This window comes from Anomaloglossus baeobatrachus, chromosome 2 (assembly GCF_048569485.1).
Source record: "Anomaloglossus baeobatrachus isolate aAnoBae1 chromosome 2, aAnoBae1.hap1, whole genome shotgun sequence".
In the NCBI taxonomy this organism is placed as follows: domain Eukaryota; kingdom Metazoa; phylum Chordata; class Amphibia; order Anura; family Aromobatidae; genus Anomaloglossus; species Anomaloglossus baeobatrachus.
In genome coordinates, this window is record NC_134354.1 from 436,977,824 (window position 1) to 436,996,736 (window position 18,913).

General features: G+C 49.3%; 1 protein-coding gene across 1 annotated transcript in view; it reads left to right on the plus strand.

Annotated features, from left to right (window-relative positions):
- Positions 1-978: 978 nt before the first annotated feature.
- Positions 979-18,913, plus strand: part of RASL10B (RAS like family 10 member B) — a 228,585-nt gene continuing 210,650 nt past the window's right edge. Inside the window, exon 1 of the mRNA XM_075336257.1 lies at positions 979-1,057. The gene's annotated coding sequence lies outside the window, so the exon portion shown is untranslated. The remainder of the gene's footprint in view (positions 1,058-18,913) is intronic.

Consider the following 18,913-nt stretch of genomic DNA (forward strand, 5'->3'; position numbering starts at 1 on the left):
CGTACACATAGCCTCCGTACTCATCCGTACACATAGCCTCCGTACTCATCCGTACACATACCCTCCGTACTCATCCGTACACATACCCTCCGTACTCATCCGTACACATACCCTCCGTACTCATCCGTACACATACCCACCGTACACATCCGTACACATACCCTCCGTACTCATCCGTACACATACCCTCCGTACTCATCCGTACACATACCCTCCGTACTCATCCGTACACATACCCTCCGTACACATCCGTACACATACCCACCGTACACATCCGTACACATACCCTCCGTACACATCCGTACACATACCCTCCGTACACATCCGTACACATACCCTCCGTACACATCCGTACACATACCCACCGTACACATCCGTACACATACCCTCCGTACACATCCGTACACATACCCTCCGTACACATCCGTACACATACCCACCGTACACATCCGTACACATACCCTCCGTACTCATCCATACACATACCCTCCGTACTCATCCGTACACATACCCTCCGTACTCATCCGTACACATACCCTCCGTACTCATCCGTACACATACCCTCCGTACACATCCGTACACATACCCTCCGTACTCATCCGTACACATACCCTCCGTACACATCCGTACACATAGCCTCCGTACTCATCCATACACATACCCTCCGTACACATCCGTACACATCCCCACCGTACAGCTCCCGGACTATGGCATGATGAGAACACGTGCCGTCCATTGCTGTCGCCAGCGGATTGCACGGGGTGATGCCTTGCTGTAGGTAGATTGCATTGTGCTGACAATGTGGACCAATTATCATAGGCAGCTACAGGCAATGTGACCTTGGAACCCTGACACCCCCAGTAATATCCATTAATCACACAGGTAGTAGTCAGAAAAGCAGCGCCTCTGTAGGACCCCGCGGAGCCCTGGTACACGATAATCAGGCCACGCCCATTTGCCAGCCTCTTACTCAGGTGGGCGGAGACTCGGCTTAGATGGCTGAGGACACTCGGCGGCAGCAGGTGCGGCTGGAGCGGGGCTGAGGTGACGGCTCCAGGTAAGGCGGGTTAACCCCTTGGCGCCCCTGGGGGAGACTGAATTGCACGGCCAGATTTCTGTGGCAGCAGCGTCGCCTTTAACTGCAGAGCAATGCAATGTGCTAAGTGTAGCAGTGCTTACTGCCGAGCGCTGCAGTGTGGGTAACCCTTGCGCTGCCGGAGGGAGCTGCGCTGAATCAGGACATGTGCAGCCTTGTCTCGCTCTACGTCTGAAAACATTGGTGTATTAACCCCGCTGTGACCGGCGGAATGTGTGGAGCTGTCCGCCGTGCTGATCGCTACCATCATCATCCTCATAGTGATCGGTTGAGAGGATCCATTCGGTGTCGTTGTCCGTGTGTCTCACAGTGCCTGTTCTGTTTACATGGCACCGTACATGGTTAGGGTCTGCAGCTGGCCCATGCTGGCCGTGGGGCTACAAGCCAGGCTTACCTATCACAGATAAGGCTAGGAAGATGAACTGTTGGCATCCCTGTCTCCACATGGGCACCATAGTCAGTGTTACCTGCCTACAGTGTGACAGCTGAGGGTGACTGACCCACCTGTGCCACCTAATGATATGTGATGCCCACAGTATGCCCGCTCTCTGCACCACAGTCAGTGTTACCTGCCTACAGTGTGACAGCTGAGGGTGACTGACCCACCTGTGCCACCTAATGATATGTGATCCCCACAGTATGCCCGCTCTCTGCACCACAGTCAGTGTTACCTGCCTACAGTGTGACAGCTGAGGGTGACTGACCCACCTGTGCCACCTAATGATATGTGATCCCCACAGTATGCCCGCTCTCTGCACCACAGTCAGTGTTACCTGCCTACAGTGTGACAGCTGAGGGTGACTGACCCCCCTGTGCCACCTAATGCTATGTGATCCCCACAGTATGCCCGCTCTCTGCACCATAGTCAGTGTTACCTACCTACAGTGTGACAGCTGAGGGTGACTGACCCACCTGTGCCACCTAATGCTATGTGATGCCCACAGTATGCCCGCTCTCTGCACCATAGTCATTGTTACCTACCTACAATGTGACAGCTGAGGGTGACTGACCCACCTGTGCCACCTAATGATATGTGATGCCCGCTCTCTGCACCAGTCAGTGTTACCTACCTACAGTGTGACAGCTGAGGGTGACTGACCCACCTGTGCCACCTAATGCTATGTGATGCCCACAGTATGCCCGCTCTCTGCACCACAGTCAGTGTTACCTGCCTACAATGTGACAGCTGAGGGTGACTGACTCACCTGTGCCACCTAATGATATGTGATGCCCGCAGTATACCTGCTCTCTGCACCACAGTCAGTGTTACCTACATACAGTGTGACAGCTGAGGGTGACTGACCCACCTGTGCCACCTAATGATATGTGATGCCTGCTCTCTGCACCAGTCAGTGTTACCTACCTACAGTGTGACAGCTGAGGGTGACTGACCCACCTGTGCCACCTAATGCTATGTGATGCCCACAGTATGCCCGCTCTCTGCACCATAGTCAGTGTTACCTACCTACAGTGTGACAGCTGAGGGTGACTGACCCACCTGTGCCACCTAATGATATGTGATGCCCACAGTATGCCCGCTCTCTGCACCATAGTCATTGTTACCTACCTACAATGTGACAGCTGAGGGTGACTGACCCACCTGTGCCACCTAATGCTATGTGATGCCCACAGTATGCCCGCTCTCTGCACCATAGTCAGTGTTACCTACCTACAGTGTGACAGCTGAGGGTGACTGACCCACCTGTGCCACCTAATGATATGTGATGTCTGCTCTCTGCACCACAGTCAGTGTTACCTGCCTACAATGTGACAGCTGAGGGTGACTGACTCACCTGTGCCACCTAATGATATGTGATGCCCGCAGTATACCTGCTCTCTGCACCACAGTCAGTGTTACCTACATACAGTGTGACAGCTGAGGGTGACTGACCCACCTGTGCCACCTAATGATATGTGATGCCTGCTCTCTGCACCAGTCAGTGTTACCTACCTACAGTGTGACAGCTGAGGGTGACTGACCCACCTGTGCCACCTAATGCTATGTGATGCCCACAGTATGCCCGCTCTCTGCACCATAGTCAGTGTTACCTACCTACAGTGTGACAGCTGAGGGTGACTGACCCACCTGTACCACCTAATGATATGTGATGCCCACAGTATGCCCGCTCTCTGCACCATAGTCATTGTTACCTACCTACAATGTGACAGCTGAGGGTGACTGACCCACCTGTGCCACCTAATGCTATGTGATGCCCACAGTATGCCCGCTCTCTGCACCATAGTCAGTGTTACCTACCTACAGTGTGACAGCTGAGGGTGACTGACCCACCTGTGCCACCTAATGATATGTGATGTCTGCTCTCTGCACCAGTCAGTGTTACCTACCTACAGTGTGACAGCTGAGGGTGACTGACCCACCTGTGCCACCTAATGCTATGTGATGTCTGCTCTCTGCACCACAGTCAGTGTTACCTGCCTACAATGTGACAGCTGAGGGTGACTGACCCACCTGTGCCACCTAATGATATGTGATGCCCGCAGTATACCTGCTCTCTGCACCACAGTCCTTGTTACCTGCCTACAATGTGACAGCTGAGGGTGACTGACCCACCTGTGGCAATGTGATGCCCACAGTATGCCGTTCTCTACCCCATGGTTACTGTCTGCAGTTACAGTTTATTTCATGTTCTGCTAGTGGATATGTTATTATACAGAAATATACCCTCAGCAGCTAAACTCCAAAATTGTAGCCCAGCTGTGCCCAGCATGGCTGGCATCTGTCTATCCCTATGCGGATCTGAGTTGTGAATATTCTACATTGTCATGGCTAGTTATAGGGATCGTACATGGTGTGTGCACTGTCTTGTGGTGTGGGGGATAATTAATGTAGCATTTTATTACCTCCATTCCCTCTGCAGTGGCTGTCACCGGGTACAGCTAGTAGTGCAGGATCCTTCCATCTGAATATATTAGCACACTCATTAATGAGAATCCACACACTGCTATGTGTAGCTGTCAGTGATCCATCACATGTGCCTGGGCAGGTCCAGGGGTTGCTATGCACATGCTTTAATGGCTGGAAGCTGTGTTCTTCTTATAATGAATATTCAATGAAGATAAAACAGTGCATTTTTTTTATTTTAAAGGGAACCTGTCATGTGAAAATGATGTCTGATGTGCAGGCAGGATGTTATAGAGCAAGGGGAGCTTATTGTACAGTTTTGTGGGAAACGTTTCAGCAAAAATGGAATTTATTCATTGAAATCTCTAGTATCTGTATGCATAAGAGTCCAGGGGGCGGTCCTCCTGGTGATTGACAGTCTTCTCTGTATGACTGTGTATGCAGATAGCTGTCAATCACTGCGTAGGACCACGCACCGGACTCATATATAATGAGTTTAGTTTATAAAATACAAGTTATGCTGAATCTTTTCCAACATCTTCTTCATTCCATGCTGCAAATACACAATGAGTTCAATGAATAAAGTACAAGTTATGCTGAATCTTTTCCAACGCCTTCTTCACTATGCCATGCTGTATGTACAATGTGACAGGTTCCCTTTCACTCACGTAAGTTGATTTGCGTAGTTTAAATCAATATCACGGCTGACATACTCAGCCATATATCTTTCTATATCTCTATTTTGTACCTCCTGTATGTAGTACGTTGTATATAACATGTGTATGTTTACTCAGATTACTCTGAATGGAAACAAATAGTGATGGGCGAGCACTACCATGCTCGGGTGCTCCGTACTAGTGATGAATGAGCACTACCATGCATTAGTGCTCGGTACTAGTGATGAATGAGCACTACCATGCTCGGGTGCTCTGTACTAGTGATGAATGAGCACTACCATGCATTAGTGCTCGGTACTAGTGATGAGCAAGCAATACCATGCATTGCTGCTCGGTACTAGTGATGAGCGAGCACTACCATGCATTGGTGCTCGGTACTAGTGATGAGCGAGCACTACCATGCTCATAGGGAGTAAGGGTCACTATGACCTGAAACGTGTAAGGATTTTCTATCTATACATGTATATTTTAACATGTTTCCAATAAAAGTATGTTTTATTTAAATTGAAGATTGGACTGCAGGTGCTGTTTTTTTTTTCTTTTTTTGTATTTGGATTTTCCTACGGAGGTGGCCCGCCCTCCTTCTTTCTTTCCGTGTACCCTGATGAAAAGGTCGTATGGTGAATGGCAGGCTGAACTTCTTGGTTAATTTTGATACTACTGATCAGTGAGCACTACCGTGCTCGGGTGCTCGGTACTAGTGATGAGCGAGCACTACTATGCTTGGGTGATCGGTACTAGGGATGAGCGAGCACTACCATGCTCGAGTTCTTGGTACTAATGATGAGTGAGCACTATCATGCTCGGGTGCTCAGTACTAGTGATGAGCGAGCACTACCATGCTCAGGTGCTCGGTACTAGTGATGAGTGAGCACTACCATGCTCGGGTGCTCGGTACTTGTAACAAGCAGTTGGTGCTCGGATGGGCATGACTCAATTACTGAGTATAATGAAAGTCAATGGGAAAGAAGATTTTGGAGAAAAATGCTCGAGACCCTCATTAACTTCCATTATACTCAGTACACAAGCCATGCCCGTCCAAGCGTCTGAGTGCTCGTTATGAATACCAAGGAACCAAGCATGGTAGTGCTCACTCATCACTAGTTACGAGTACAGAGCACCCAAGCATGGTAGTGCTCACTCATCACTAGTTATGAGTACCGAGGATCCGAGTATGGTAGAGCTCACTCATCACAAGTTATGAGTACCGAGGATCCGAGTATGGTAGAGCTCACTCATCACTAGTTATGAGTACCGAGGATCCGAGTATGGTAGAGCTCACTCATCACTAGTTATGAGTACCGAGGATCCGAGTATGGTAGAGCTCACTCATCACTAGTTATGAGTACCAAGGATCCGAGTATGGTAGAGCTCACTCATCACTAGTTATGAGTACCGAGGATCCGAATATGGTAGAGCTCACTCATCACTAGTTATGAGTACCGAGGATCCGAGTATGGTAGAGCTCACTCATCACTTGTTAGGAGTACCGAGGATCCGAGTATGGTAGAGCTCACTCATCACTTGTTACGAGTACCGAGGATCCGAGTATGGTAGAGCTCACTCATCACTTGTTACGAGTACCGAGGATCCGAGTATGGTAGAGCTCACTCATCACTAGTTATGAGTACCGAGGATCCGAGTATGGTAGAGCTCACTCATCACTTGTTACGGGTACCGAGGATCCGAGTATGGTAGAGCTCACTCATCACTAGTTACGAGTACCGAGGATCCGAGTATGGTAGTGCTCGCTCATCACTAGTTACGAGTACCGAGGATCCGAGTATGGTAGAGCTCACTCATCACTAGTTATGAGTACCGAGGATCCGAATATGGTAGAGCTCACTCATCACTAGTTATGAGTACCGAGGATCCGAGTATGGTAGAGCTCACTCATCACTAGTTATGAGTACCGAGGATCCGAGTATGGTAGAGCTCACTCATCACTAGTTATGAGTACCGAGGATCCGAATATGGTAGAGCTCACTCATCACTAGTTATGAGTACCGAGGATCCGAGTATGGTAGAGCTCACTCATCACTTGTTACGAGTACCGAGGATCCGAGTATGGTAGTGCTCACTCATCACTTGTTACGAGTACCGAGGATCCGAGTATGGTAGAGCTCACTCATCACTTGTTACGGGTACCGAGGATCCGAGTATGGTAGAGCTCACTCATCACTAGTTATGAGTACCGAGGATCCGAGTATGGTAGTGCTCGCTCATCACTAGTTACGAGTACCGAGGATCCGAGTATGGTAGAGCTCACTCATCACTAAATACCTCGGCTGTAAATGACATTTACCTGGTGATTTCACGTTGCTGGACCCCAGATAATATTGTATGACTACCACTATGGTTTCTATTCTGTATACATTCCGGACTGTGTAGTTGGCTTTTTCTATTCCGTGCCCTATTCCGATGTCTTTATTGGAGGAAAGTTCTGCGTACAAAGCCAGTGATTCACATGCTGACTGCTGGGAAGATGCTGACTCACCGCCAGTTTCTCCAGGTAGAAGAAGTCTGAGTAATTGCTCAGGTAATATCCATTAGTAAGACAATGAGGGCTTATATAAGAAAGCACTGTGTCCTCTAGAATGTAGATGACATCAAGTATCGCAATGAGGACGCGGGAAGGCAATAGCTGAAGGTTTCTGCAGCTGCAGACTGCAGAGATTAAAAGCTGCATGCAGAAGAGAAAGGCAGTTGTGTGTAAATGGCTGGAATAGAAGGCTATCTGCTCTCATCTGTGTAGTATCAGTCCTCCTTCACCTTTCATAATTTCCTGACAAGTTGTTCTATAGATCATAAGACACTGAAGCAGGATCAATCAATTATTCCCCTCCCATCCCTGTATTTAAAATGTGGAGCCTTGGCATAGTCTCAGGGGGGCCATTGTTCCTCTGCTGCACAGGGTTATGCGGCTTGGATACTATAAATGTGTAATATTGTTATGTATTGATCTGGAAAGGATGGTTACTTTCTAGTTTCTTTGAAGGTCAGTGAAAGGGTGAGTAATAGCAGACAAAATATTCAATTTCTATTCATTTAAAATAACCTTACATTTTTGGGGGCACCACATTCGGTACACAAGGGCAATACCTCCAAGGGTTGCTGCTCACTTGTCATTTGTTATTTTAAGCTTAATTTTCTGAGTCTTTTCCTAATCCTGAATTTTTTTAACAGTACTTGTTATAAAGTTAGTATTTCGGCGTAATTTATGTTGTACTATGCAATAGGCCTCTGCCACAGTCACGTAAAAATCACACATGTGTCGCAAGACACGTATTTTCCCTGCATGTTGCGTGTAGGTAAGTACGTTTCGCCGGTACGTGCGGGCCACGTGTGTTCTCCGTGTGCTATCCGCGATGGCACACGGAGAACCAGGAATTTGCATACTCACGTGGTCCGCGCTGCTGTCCAGGGTACTGATCTTCGGTCTCCAGCCCTGGCGACTCTCCGCTGCTGCTGCCGGCCGCAGTGAAGTGAATATTAAATGAGCATAATGAGCGGCGGTCGGCAGCAAGTGACAGCAGCGGCAGAGACAGGAGGGCAGGAGAAGGTGAGTATTGTTGTTATTTTTTTCTCTGACACGTGAGTTTTCTCCGGCTCGTGTCATACGGGACCGCATCCACACTACATCCGTGTGGTACGGGTGCGGGCTGTGTGACACCCGTGATGCCGGAGAAAACGTGGACATGTCAGCGTGTTGGAAAACGCACATACGTACAAACGGACACGGACACACGTTCCGTGTGGTTTTACGTGTGTGTGCCTGCTACCATAGGGTAGCACTGGTGTACGTGTCTCCGTGCCGCCGGTACGTGCAAAAACGTACCAAACACGTACCGGCGGCACGGATGTGTATCGGAGGCCATACACAGTGCTGTGTAAAAAGTTTAGGCAGGTGTGGGAAAAGGCTTTCAAGTAAGAATGCTTTGAAAAAGAAAAATGTTAATTGTGTATTTTTGTCAATAAACAAAATGCAAAGTGAAGAAAATAGAAATGTAAATGAAATCAATATTTGGTGTGAATACCCTTTGTCTTCAAATAGCATCTATTCTTCTAGGTACACTTGCACAAAACCAGTTTTTTTCAGGATTGTAGTCATGTGTATGATTAGTCAATTATACCAAACAGGTGATAATGATCATCATTTTCAAATGTCAGCTGAAATAAAGTAATTAATGGGAATCTGTCAGCAGGTTTTTGCTTCCTCATCTGAGAGCAGCATCATGTAGGCAAGAAGATTCTGAATCCAACGATGTATCACTTAGATTACTGGCTGCAGCGGTTCTCACACAATCAGAATTTTTAGCTTTAGTCATGTAGCAGAGCTGAGAGAGCTGTCCTGCCCACACCAGGCTCTTAATAGAGATTGTACATTAACAGTGAGGGGCGCGTTTCTTTGTGCTCCAGCAATGATAAGGGTCCTGCTGTTTAAACAAACATACCAAATAAATAAAATATCAACTGTGACAGCACAGACAGCCATGAACTTTCTTTCTTAACCCTTTCAGCATGCTGGCTTCAGCTTGCATAGCAAAAACCTGCTGACAGAGTCCCTTTACCAGAAAAAGACTGAGCACATCAACAAGACACAAGGTAGTTATACTGCTTAAAACTAGGTGAGCAACAGCCAAATTGCTATAACGGTAAAAGACTGTTTCATTTCACAGGTAATAGACCATAGGAAGACTGGTGGTCACAGCAACAAGACACAAGGTAGTTATACTGCTTCAGGAAAGTCTTTCCCAGGCAAAGGTTTCAAAACTAGAGTTTTAAGATTTGCTGTTAGAGTTTTTTTTTTTTTAAAGAAGTACCAAAAACGGGGCAAAGTTGAGGGCCATAGATGGCAGTGTTTGAGCAAGAAAACGTATTGCAGCAGATCTAAGACATATACTGAATAAAAATATAAACGCAAGAATGTAGATGGTGAATATTGGAATGTGAACGCGCATTACTGCTAAGAAAACATGAAAAAAACTTTCTTTGAAAAATATGAGTTACTTAGCAAATAAAGGTGCCCAAATGTACTTGTGCCCAGTACCAACGTCAAGGTGTAACTCTCATCTGGGTCCTACTCTAAATGCTATGCCGCTCTTGTCCAAACTGAACTTTTGTATGGGGTAGAATAGAACCTGCTAAAGGAAAACTAAAAACACCTAAAATAACTGGGAGGAGTGCACAAAGGGCATGACTCCATAATACAAACTAGAAAAATTGCCGGCACTTCCTGGCTGTCCCATCGGCATCTTATTATGCTACACCTGTGAGGTGGATGGATTATCTCGGCAAAGGAGAAGTGCTCACTCACACAGGTTTAGGCCCCCTTCACACGTCCGTGAAAATCACGCACGTGTTTCACGGACATGTCAAAGGTGCGTTTTCCCCTCCGTGAGCTGTGTTTATGGCACACGTGTGTTCTCTGTGTGTTATCCATCATAACACACGAAGAACGAGCACTTTCAACTCACCTGTCCCTGACGTCGCTGTCCGTGGTGCTGATCTTCGGTCTCTGGTCCTGCCGACTCTCCGCTGCTGCTGCTTCCGGCCGCAGTGAAGTGAATATTAAATGAGCATAATGAGCGGCGGTCGGCAGCAAGTGACAGCAGCGGCAGAGACAGGAGGGCTGGAGAAGGTGAGTATTGTTGTTATTTTTTTTTCTCTGACACGTGTGTTTTCTCCGGCGCTTGTCACACGGGACCGCATCCACACTACATCCGTGTGGTCCGAATGTGGGCCGTGTGACACCCGTGATGCCAGAGAAAACGTGAACATGTCTACGTGTGGAACACACGGACACGCGTATGCTCCACACGTACACACGTTCCATGGCAAAACATGCACGTGTGCGCAGACCCATTGATTTTAATGGGTCTACGTGTGCCCGTGTCTCCGGTACGTGCAGGAACGGACCTAACACGTACCGGAGACACGTGCGTGTGAAGGGGGCCTTAGACAAATTTGTGAACAATATTTCAGAGAAAACTGCCTTATTTTTTACATAGAAAGTCTTAAATCATTGAGTTCAGATCTTGAAAAATGGGAGCAAAAACAAGTGTTGCGTTTTATATTTTTGTTCCGTATATATATTATGCTTCCTTTTTGAAATCAGAAAATGTACTGCAGTGCTATCAGCTCAGAAATGACAGCAAGCAGTGTGACCCAGCTACACCCATCTATTTTTTGGAGTAGTTAGGCCAGAAGTGTTCATCTTGGGAGAATTGGAGTGAAACAGCCATCTATACTTGTGACTTTAAAACAAAGCCCAGCAACTCAACCGTGCACATAAATATAGGATCAGGGGTGCAGAAAAATGTCAGCAGGTTCTCAAGACTGATGAGTCAAAATGTGAAATATTTGTCTGTAATAGATGGTAGTTTGTTCACTGAAGGACTGGAGAGCAGAATAATGAAAGTCTGCAGACAACAGTGAAGTATGGTGGAAGTTCCTTGCAAGTTTGGGGCTGCATTTCAACAAAAAGGGGCTCTGGATTATTTCAGGGAAAATGGTGTCCTCAATGCTGAGATAGTATTGCTTTATGGATAACTGTTAGGTGTCTGGCTCCAAATTTATTTTGCAACAACAAACAATATCATCAAGTCTGTCTGGGACAACAGGTGCATCTCAATAAATTGGAATATCATCAAAGTTAATTTATTTCAGTAATTTAATACAAAAAAGGAAAATGCATATATTATATATAGTCATTACACACAGAGTGATCTATTTCAAGTGTTTATTTCTGTTAATGTTGATGATTATCGCTTATAGCCAATGAAAACCCAAAAGTCATTATCTCAGAAAATTCGATTTATAATTTTATTATTTTAAGACCAACTGAAAAAATGATTTTACACTCAGAAATGTTGGCGCCTACTGAAAAGTATGTACAGTAAATGCCTCAATACTTGGTCGGGGCTCCTTTTCCATGAATTACTGCATCAATGCAGCGTGGCATGGAGGCGATCAGCCTGTGGCACTGCTGAGGTGTTATGGAAGCCCAGGTTGCTTTGATAACAGCCTTCAGCTCGTCTGCATTGTTGGGTCTGGGGTCTCTCATCTTCCTCTTGACAATACTCCATAGATTCTCTATGCGGTTAGGTCTGGCGAGTTTTCTGGCCAATCAGGCACAGTGATACTGTGGTTATTAAACCAGGTATTGGTACTTTTGGCAGTGTGGACAGGTGCCACGTCCTGCTGGAAGATGACATTTCCATCTCCAAAAAGCTTGTCAGCAGAGGGAAGCATGAAGTGTTCTAACATTTCCTGGTAGACGGCTGCGCTAACTTTAGTCTTGATAAAACACAGTGGACCTACACCAGCAGATGACATGGCTCACCAAACCATCACTGATTGTGGAAACTTCACACTAGACCTCATGCAGCTTGGACTGTGGCCTCTCCACTCTTCCTCCAGACTCTGGGACCTTGATTTCCAAATAAAATGCAATATTTACTTTCATCTGAAAACAACACCTTGGACCACTGAGCAACAGTCCAGTTCTTTTTTTTTTCCTTGGCCCAGGTAAGACGCTTCTGGCATTGTCTATTGGTCATTAGTGGCTTGACACAAGGAATGCGACAGTTGTACCCCATGTCCTGGATACGTCTGTGTGTCGTGGCTCTTGAAGCACTGACTCCAGCAGCAGTCCGCTCCTTGTGAATCTCCCCCAAATTTTTGAATGGCCTTTTCTTATCTTTCTTAACTTTTCCTTTCTTAACAATCCTATCAAGGCTGCGGTTATCCCGGTTGCTTGTGCACCTTTTTCTACCACACTTTTTCCTTCCACTCAACCTTCCATTATTATGCTTGGATACAGCACTCTGTAGACAGCCAGCTTCTTTAGCAATGACCTTTTGTGGCTTACCCTCCTTGTGGAGTGTGTCAATGACTGCTTTCTGGACATCTGTCAAGTCATCAGTCTTCTCCATGATTGTGTAGCCTACTGAACCAGACTACGGGACCATTTTAAACACTTAGGAAACTTTGCAGGTATTTTGTGGTAATTATTCTAATTTTCTGAGATATTGACTTTTGGGGTTTCATTAGCAATAAGCCATAAGCATCAATATTAACAGACATAAACACTTGAAATAGATTACTCTGTAATGACTCTATATAATGTTTTCCTTTTTGTATTGAATTACTGAAATAAATTCACTTTTTGATGATTTTCTAATTTATTGAGATGCACCTGTACATGAAGAGGCAGAAGGATTTGTACTAGCCTACATTCACAAAGCCGTGGTTAGTTCTTCAGGTTGTTTGGAGCAACCTCCCAGTCTAGTTCCTACAAAAACTGTTTGAAAGTGTACCAGAAGTGATACTTTGATGCTGTTTTGAAGGCAAAAGGTGGTCACAAGGAAAATAGATTTGATTTACATTTATCATTTGGTTTTTTTAATAGGCATTTTTTTAATGGATCAAAATAACCTACTATAAATTCTGCTTTTGAAAATATTCCCAGTTTACAGCATTTTTTCCGACACCTACAACATTTGCACATTATTTTAATATACAGTAAATGATATTCGAATATGCTATTTTTTTGTAGCCAGCAGGAATATACACACTATGGAGAAGTGGCATAAGCATGTATGTATTCTGGGTGCTAGATGTCTGCGGAGGGGTGCAGCTCGTACCAGCTATGCTGCTTTGACCTGGGTAGGAACATTGAAGGCCAGTTTCTGGCGTATTTGAAGTCTAGATCACACTCACAGTGTAATACGCAACCCAACCACTGGCTTTCCTGACCTGAGATAATTGGCTTATCTAAGATCAGGTAGCTCAAGTCAGGAGACCTGTCCATTGGTCATTGTAAGTAAGTGTGGCCCATGTGTGACCAAAGTGTGATACTGGCGTAGGGAAATGTACTCAATCTGTGCTCCAGGTTAAGAAAATCTAAGCTATTTGTCACAGACGAGGTCATTCAGATGCTTCAATACCTGTGAATATGGACTTTCATGTGGACTCCATACTTTTTTTTTTTTTCTCTTTCATGGTTATTTTTTTTTCTCCCTTTGTCTACTCTATCCAGAATATGTCTTGAGGACTTCTCTAATATGGTACAGGTTACTTACCGAAGTGTTAGTAAATTATGTTCTCCCAATTTACCTCTATACTGTCACAAATGCCCTGCCAATTGTGGCGCCCTGGACAAGCCAGGTCGTCACAGGTGCAACAACACATCCCACACCCCGGTTAGGAACATCAGAGTCACACACAAATCCTTGTTGCCTCCCTCCAGGGGCTGATGTCCACACCAGGTGGGGTGGAGCCAGGCGGTTGGCTCCACCCGCCGAGGAGTTCACAGTCCTGTAGGCGGGAAAAGGAAAGAGAACTTAGAGGGAATGTGAAGTGGAAGGAGGGAAGTGGTAGTGGAGGAGCAGACTGACCGTGTCCGGGTACGTGGCCCGGGCACCTACAACAAGGTTGGCAGACGGTGGTGACCGTCTGCAGGCGAGGCCGATTGACGCACAACCATAAGGACCGGGGTCGGGCGGTGGCCCGCCGGTACCGGACCGGGGAGCGAAGAGAAGCCAGCACCATTCGGCAGGGCCTATGGACCCCGACCAGGCTTGGAGTCGCCGTTAAACCGGTCAAATCCGTCAGCGACGGGAACCTTCGGGGTGTCCCAGCAGCAAAGACCCGACTGAAGGCAACCGCTCAACCGTGAAGGGAAATACAGCTACCGCCACAGCTAGAGTTCCCAGGGCCAGTGCCTGCGGGCAAAAGGGGCTCCTCTGGCAACTACACCGCTGGGGAGCGGGTCACCGGTGGGAAGCTATCGGGGGCCGAAAACACATCAAAGGTGCAGGGAGAGACAGTTACCGCCAACCTACCGGGAGCAACCACCGCAGCCGTCTGTGGGACCCGTCCATCCAGCCGTTTGTTTTACCAGAGACTCCGTGTACGTTACTGGCTGAGTGAGTACCACTGTGCCGCCTGGCACTGCGCTGCCGCCCCGCGACCCTGCACCTCCCCAACTCCTGCCATCCACCCTCCAGTCGCTATCACCGGGCCCCAGGACCACCAAACCCCCCTACCCACGGAGGGGAGAGAAACACCTCAGCTGCTCCCTGTCATCGCTCCCGGGATCCCCGTCCAGAGCAGCGGTGGTGTCCCCTTATCACCACAAACCATGGGTGGCATCACGGACAACATCCCCAAACCCAGAAATCATCCCCTTTCACTCACGGGCGAGGAGTCCCCGGTTCCGGCCCACCGCTTGAGCCACCGAGCAGCAGCAGCGCCGGACCCGAGCGTGGTGAGCGCAGCGTCCCCTCCTCCGCCCGCGACAACTTGGCGTCACGAACAGGATCTTACCGTTCTACCGCCTGGTAGAGGTGCGCCTTGTGTCCCGCCGGAGGTGTCCGGCCGAAAATTTTCAGAAGCCGCCATCTTGGGAGCGAAAAGTTCCCCGCTCGAGCGTCTTCCCGAGCAGTGGAGGCGCGAAAGCTGAAGCGCCGCCCCTGAAGAGGAGGTGCCGGAAAGAAACCAAGGGGGCACAGATGGCGTCCGGCCGCATGTAGTCCGCGGCTATAAAAGCAGGGACGCCAGGACTCTGCGGCCATCTTTTGGTTCCTGGAAGAGGCCGCCGCAGCGATGCACCGTCCAGCCAGCAACACCGTAGCCCCCGCGCCCGGCACCGCAGTGTGGGTGGAGGTCCGGACCGTCCAGCTAAGCAGCCGTCTGCAGGTCCGTGTGCAGCTCCTCCTGGAGGAGTGGGAGGCCGACATGGCAGACGTGGTGGCGGCTATGCGGAGACGCAAAGTGGAGGAAGAGATGGAGAGGCGGGTAAGCGACCCACGCCCCTGTAGTCCGAAGGGATAGGCTGTAGCGGCTGAGGGGTCCGGCCTGCACCCGCTTCCCCTGCTGCCTCCCCAGCTACCCGTATTGGTTGCTACCACCCGCCACTAGGCCCGCTACCTGCCCAACCGGTAGCGGTACCCTGCCCGTCCGCCGAAGCAGACCGACCTGCAGCCGAGGCCTATAACCGTCTTGACCCGCTCCCCTGGAAGCTGCTGAAGACGAAGTCCGTCGGCGGAGATGTACCGGAGGCACATGCAGTGACCGTGCCCGATCCCATACCGACTCCGGCAGCCTGTCCCGTGCAGGAGGAGGCGGAGGTCGAGCGGGAGAGGAACCCTGTACCCATCCCCCACGCCTCGGCTGAGGCTGCGCCGGGTCGTTGCTGTGAGGCAGCACCCCAGGCCACGACACCGCGGGATCTTCCACAGAGGGCGCCAGTGGTAGGCAGCGTGGTGGAAGTCTCGCGGGGCCCGACCCGCGCACAGGGGCAAGTGGTAGCCCCTTACTGGGACAGGGAACCGACCCCGCTGGGCTGAGAAATCGTGGAAAGGGAGAGGCTGAGAGCTGAGATGATAGCCCGCACCATCAGAGAGAAGGAGAGCCTCCGCAGAGCCACCTTCCGGGTACGGGGCCTGATCCATGAAGGGCAAGTGAGGAGGTTCGATGTCCGTCGGGGATACGGGTTTATCTTTGAGCCGGGCCTGGAGGCCGAAGTTTTCGTGGCCCGCCGGGACGTCAACGCACACTTACCGAAGGACCACCCGGACCGTAACCTGCTCCCAGGGGACCTGGTGCAATACACACGGCACTGTGGAGAGAGGAGCTGGTTTGCCCTGGACGCCAAACTGAGGAGCAGTCAGGAGGCCCAAGCACGGCCCAGCCCCCTCCTCCTGCCGCTGTAGTGAACCAGCAGTGATGTCAGCGGTCCCTCTGCTGCAAGTTGTCCCCATTGGGACCACCAGTACCATTTAAGTAACCGAATGATAAGGAAAGTAATCAACCGAGTAATTAACCTGGTTTGCAACCGTGAGTGAACCGGCCGTTGCCGGCAACTAGTCCCCGTTGGGACTTTCTGCACTGTTTGCGTAAGAAACTGCTTACGGACAAGCCCGAGAACTTGCAGGGCAACCACAAACTAGTGGCATGTAAATAAAAATGTTGGCTTATACCGTTGCCGCCTCCGGAGAGGCAGATTGGAGGAAGGGCCCGCAGTGGAGTAGGCTGGGGCCCGGCCACCACCTGGACCGGTGGCCAACCTCCGGGGGTCAGGGGTCCTCCATGGACGTGTGTCCCCTGAAAGGGACCGTACCCGCTCGGGCAATTTGGTTCTGGACTGGGGCAAGGGGTGCTGCCCACTTCTTAGGGGCGGCATCAGGGCCAGGTTGTTTGGGCGGGGGGAGAGCGGAAGCCATTTGTATAATAAAAGTGACTACCGTTTAGTAACATTAAAAGTACCGTGCCTCCCGTTATGGGAAGTTTATACAGTAATGCTTGTGTTTCATGTTTTATATGTTTTTCTACCTTTTCTTTCAGTTATGAAAATAAAACCGGTGATGGACGGGCAGCCTGCGGACGGTCTGCATTTAACCAAGGGGGAATGTGGCGCCCTGGACAAGCCAGGTTGTCACAGGTGCAACAACACACCCCACACCCCGGTTAGGAACATCAGAGTCACACACAAATCCTTGTTGCCTCCCTCCAGGGGCTGATGTCCACACCAGGTGGAGTGGAGCCAGGCGGTTGGCTCCACCCACCGAGGAGTTCACAGTCCTGGAGGTGGGAAAAGGAGAGAGAACTGAGAGGGAAAGTGAAGTGGAAGGAGGGAAGTGGTAGTGGAGGAGCAGACTGACCGTGTCCGGGTACGTGGCCCGGGCACCTACAACAAGGTTGGCAGACGGTGGTGACCGTCTGCAGGCGAGGCCGATTGACGCACAACCGTAAGGACCGGGGTCGGGCGGTGGCCCGCCGGTACCGGACCGGGGAGCGAAGAGAAGCCAGCACCATTCGGCAGGGCCTACGGACCCCGACCAGGCTTGAAGTCGCCGTTAAACCGATCAAATCTGTCAGTGATGGGAACCTCCGGGGTTTCCCAGCAGCAAAGACCCGACTGAAGGCAACCGCTCAACCGTGAAGGGAAATACAGCTACCGCCACAGCTAGAGTTCCCAGGGCCAGCGCCTGCGGGCAAAAGGGGCTCCTCTGGCAACTACACTGCTGGGGAGCGGGTCACCGGTGGGAAGCCATCGGGGGCCGAAAACACATCAAAGGTGCAGGGAGAGACAGTTACCGCCAACCTACCGGGAGCAACCACCGCAGCCGTCTGTGGGACCCGTCCATCCAGCCGTTTGTTTTACCAGAGACTCCATGTACGTTACTGGCTGAGTGAGTACCACCGTGCCGTCTGGCACTGCGCTGCCGCCCCGCGACCCTGCACCTCCCCAACTCCTGCCATCCACCCTCCAGTCGCTATCACCGGGCCCCGGGACCACCAAACCCCCCTACCCACGGAGGGGAGAGAAACACCTCAGCTGCTCCCTGTTATCACTCCCGGGATCCCCGTCCAGAGCAGCGGTTGTGTCCCCTTATCACCACAAACCGTGGGTGGCGTCACGGACAATATCCCCAAACCCAGAAATCATCCCCTTTCACTCACGGGCGAGGAGCGCCGCTCGAGTCCCCGGATCCGGCCCACCGCTCGAGCCACCGAGCAGCAGCAGCGCCGGACCCGAGCGTGGTGAGCGCAGCGTCCTCTCCTCTGCCCGCGACACAATCACCCTCAGACCTTCCTTTTTCTTCTCCACTCACCGGTGTGACCTCAACCGAGTGGTACACAATCATTGTTGGCAGAGACATATGACCACTGGTTCCAGCACAGAAATGGGACCTTAGCGCTGATGGAATTCATTTAGAAAGACGTATCGCTGCTGAGGCCTCCTTTAAATCAAGGATGGACCTCCTTTAAATCAAGTTTATTAAAAACTGACTTAATTAATTTAGTTTTGTAGTGGCTGAAAGGGTTCTTCCATGAGACAATAGACAATGCCCTGTATGGATGAATGTGAGATCTCAACATAGAAAATAAAAGAAATGGTAATGACTGTGACTGACACACGGGCGGACAGACAGATTCGGGGTACGTATCCCCCCATACCACTGCTATGGGTGAATAAAAAAAAACAAAACATTTTCATTTCTTTGAAGTGCCCCCTCTGTGTTTTTCTTTTTAGATAGATATGTTTCATATAAGAATTCATGTGGATATAAACATACTGTACATAAATAGATAACAACTTTGTTCAGAAAATGTTTACAATGGTTCTGACAGTACCTGGACTAAGGTTATAATGTGTTGCACCTCAAGGCTACAGTATATCACAAAAATGAGTACACACTTTTTTTTTTGCACATATTTTATTTTGTTTCATGGGACAAAACTCAAAATATGACACTTTGATACAAT